Source organism: Carica papaya, chromosome 9 (genome assembly GCF_054855325.1).
Source record: "Carica papaya isolate Zhongbai chromosome 9, ASM5485532v1, whole genome shotgun sequence".
NCBI lineage: Eukaryota > Viridiplantae > Streptophyta > Magnoliopsida > Brassicales > Caricaceae > Carica > Carica papaya.
Window position 1 is genome coordinate 9,471,306 of NC_142317.1, and position 4,500 is coordinate 9,475,805.

Here is a 4,500-nt window from a genome sequence, read left to right on the forward strand (position 1 = left end):
TATATTTTCACGGTGACTGACTTCTTATTTTTAAATGGCTTTATCTTGTTATTGTGGACAGATGAATCGGGAATATTTTGGAATACATCCTTGGTTTGGGGAATGATAACCTTTTTTATTATTTGTTTTTTTAATGTTATTCAAGTATTTAAGTTGGTTTGATTGCAAAAGAAGCTGCTCTTAGGCTATCATTTTGGTCATGCCTTGTGGGATTGCACTGGCGACAAGTTGGATGTTCAAAAGTAGCAAGGAAAGTTTATATACCGGGCTTGAGTAGTCATTTGAGATTAAGTCACGCCACGAAAAGATGCTAGACGGAGTACGAGGAAAATTAAAACAAAATCAAAATTTGATACTTGACAAGACAAACTTGAGTACTTTCTGGGAATTGATTAGTGGACATTAAATAACTAATGCAACTCTTTTGAGTCATTCATCCTGCTGTTTAGTTTCTTCTATTAGTTTTGGAATATGTTTTGATTATTGGAGAACGACCTTCAGTGTTGTAACCATGCATCAAAGAAATCTAAAAATCGAGAAAATTTACAGTAACTTAACATGCCAGTATCTGTAAATTGTCTAAGCACCAAGCCCATTTTAGATGTGTGTGACTTTTTCAATTTTAACTAGTAATGGCTGCGGACCCAAACCTGAATGCATCGGCATTGGAGGTAGGGTGTATTAGTAGATCACTTTTTGATGTAATATAGGGCAAAGTTATTCCTGTGACGAGAATCTGAAAGTAAAAACAAATGTAGGCAGCAGACAAGTTAGTTCGTCAATGGAATCCAGGCATAAAGTTGTTGATGCCTTACCAAATCATCTAAACACACCAACCTGACACTGGTTGATGCCCGTTAAGCAACGCCATCCTTGGTGGAAACCGTGAGACCAAATTTCTCATCCTATCCCTGTCATCAACATTAACAAGAGTATACAACTTATGTATGATTCACAAATTTGTATATATTAATATTGGATGTTGGTGGTCAAACTTCAATTCTTTGGATAGTCACTTCTCTTCATCTAACCCAAATTCGAATTCTTTTCTTTAGAAAATAAAAGTTACCATGATCGTGATAGTAACTCTTTCTATTATTTTTATTACACAGAAAATTAAAATTAACAAATTCGTTAATTACTCGTCAACAACACGTAATAATTATGTCAAACGAGAAAAACTTTTAGTTAGACAAAAAAAAAAAAAAGAAAAAACAAAAGCAAAGAATACAGATTACATACCAAAATTCTAGATATAAATAAATTTTGTAGGCATTTACTCTCTCGGGACATGTCTATTTATATCTTTCTTAAAACATTGGGAGGAAATTAAAAAGAAAATAGAGTGTCTAGTACTCCACGAAAAAATAAAATTGGGTAAAGTAGTGATTATCACCAACATAGTAACCTTCTTATACAAGTAAAATCTGATGATTTCCATCCTTAATTTCATCTCAACTTGTTGAATAGCACAGCGTAGGTGACACCGTAGAATGATGTGGGCGATACCCTACTTTCCACTCACCGGACACCAGGAGTACCGAAGATTCTCCTCTATTTACGTTTTATACGGCTCTTAACTTTTTCTTCGATTTTGGTAAGAAACAGCCTTATTCTCTCTCTTTATATATATATATATATATATATATATATATAAATTAGATTTTGGGGAGGGTGAGAAACAGCTTGCCCAAGTAGAAAGAAGATTCATTGGCGAACCAAGAGCCATTGGAATTGTCCAAGTTCACGACAAATTCACAATTGAAATTTGATTTGTCATGCATCAAGTACACACATACACATACTTATATGGCCACGATGTCCTCAAATTGTTTTTAATTACCAGCTATTTATTGTTTCTTTTTCTTTTTATATGAAAATATGAGTTTGAATGGTGGGTTGTACATCTTGAATATAGTATAAATTCTGTGTTTATTAAAAAAATTATATTTAAATAATACTTATTTAATATGTAATTAATAAGATGTATAAATCTTTCTTAAAAAAATAATCTTATTTCTATAAATTATAAAGAGAAGGGGTTATTCATTGGAATATACTCTCCACTCCTCACGTAACATTTAACCAGAAAGTGACATAAAGTTAGTTTATAATTTTAACATTTCTTCACCTTCACCTGCAGATTAAAAGTTCATAACTAGAAGAATACAACTTGGCATATTTAAAATAGTTATTGCATAAGATATAACCATAGTTACTAAAATTGAGCTGATTCCATCCTATGTTTTGATTGTGAATTGGATATTTCTCCAGTTTGATTTAATAAAATATATGAAAATGGATGGATGGATATCAGTAAATTAGTTTAAGTTAATTGAAGCAGATTAGTAATGTAATTTGATCTTCTTATTATTTTTACTTTTATTAATGTTTGATCATAAATTTTAACATGGAGCTTAGTAGTTTATGTTTTTATATTAAGGTTCAATTTTAATAATTATCTAAACAGTTTGATTTATATTTGCAACTGTGAATTAAAAATACCACCTAAATTATCTAATATTGTAAAAATCTGTATATTATATATAAGACTTAATTATTACATATTAAAGAATTTAATGTTTATAAATTAAATGATCTATATTTTTGAGTCAATTTCGTACATTGAAATTAAGTCTTTCTTGGACAATTTTTTAAACGTACACTTCTTATATTGTTAGTATACGCTGAATTTGTCCCATATAATACTTACTAAAATATGCATTTAATTTAATATCTATTTTAGTGGGTGTGTATATATATATATATATATATATATATGGAGAAAAAAGATACATTATATTTAAGTATTGTTGAAACCTATCAGTCTCAAGCTCCTAAAAAAAGTTATCAATCACTAGTTGCTTTAACAAAAGGTATTTTTCTTTGAGCAACGCATAGAAATAAACATTGAGGAGGGGGGGTAGACTAAGCTTAGAGGAGCTAGAATATGACTACTAAGTTTTGCTTTATACACATGCCAAATTAGAAAATGAAATTCAATGATCCTTAGCAAGGGTTGGAGGCAGAAGAAGATACTGACAGGTAGAGATCTTGTAATAATTAGCAAGGGCCAGAGGCAGAGAATCCAGAACTTAGTAGTGGATAAACTTCATCATCTTTAATTCCCAAAATTCCATAAGAGCCAACGTTCTTGTGCCAAAGGTATCATAATATATTTTTGCCTGAAACAAGAAGATGTGGAGGCAATTTGGGTTGCTTTTGACTTGGTAAATCCTTTTGCCTTTGTTATGGTGTATGTGGTTCTAATATTGTGGGAGCTTAAACAATCTTTAATCAATTATTCATGATATATCAATAAAAATTCATATTAGTAGTAGTCCGTCTCAATCCATTCAAGAAAAATGTGTATAAAAAGTCATACCCACAATAAACATGAATTTAATTATATATTTATATCATCTTATTTCACTTAATTATCTACGTATATGATATAATATTTTTACAACATAAAATTATTATATTTTTAATTTTATTAATTGTTTTTTTTATTATTTTAGTATAAAATTAATGTAATAATATATGTAATTATTAGTTTTAATTAGTTTGAACATATTATTTAATTGTTATAACTTTATGATGTTATTTTATATTCTTGGTTGTTTTTTTAATTATATTAGAATATTATTTTAAATTATGTTTTATATTGTATAACATTTAATATTTCTAATTGAATTTTAATTAATTATTTAAATATTTATAAGATTTTTTAGGATAAAATAAGTAAATAATCATGCACAGAGTAGGTGGAGAGTGAATGATAAAGAAATGAGTAACTAGAGTGGATAGCAGATAGAAAAATACATCCACCTACACTTAGCATGTGTGGGTATGAGAATATATAAACTCGTTTCCTACCTACTTCGTGCCCATCCCTAACTTAATACTAATTTATTGCTTTTGATAACAAATTTTGAGATAAATTGTTCTAGTTAAATTACTAGGTGATTATAAGGAAGAAAATGATAGTTAGACAACCAATATATATAAAAAGAAAAGAAAGACAAAAGTTAACCTAGTTTGACTTTCTAGCCAACTTTATGAAAATTTTCTTTATAAAATTGGGAGAGACTAAGGATAGAATCAAGCATATTAAAAACAAAAATCTTAGTCATACTCAATCTCATTACTTATTTGAGAAAATAAGTCATATGTTAGTATTTGCCAATACTAAAGAGTAGCCTCTCTTGAATTTTATGAATTACACTATTTATACATTCTTACACCTGACTTACACCCTTATATGAACTCAACAAAAGAAGAAATATTTATAATATGACATAAACATCAAAGCCTTGATAGTCAGTCAAATTGAAGGTTAGATAATTTAATTATTGAGTCAAAGATAATATGTTGAATGAAAATAAAAAACAAAAAAAATCCCTTGATTATAAACAAAATGATCAAATAAAGTGTGTTAACCATTAGTACAAGTAAGTTCTTTATCTATGGAGCACTTGTCTTAATGATTACTCTTTG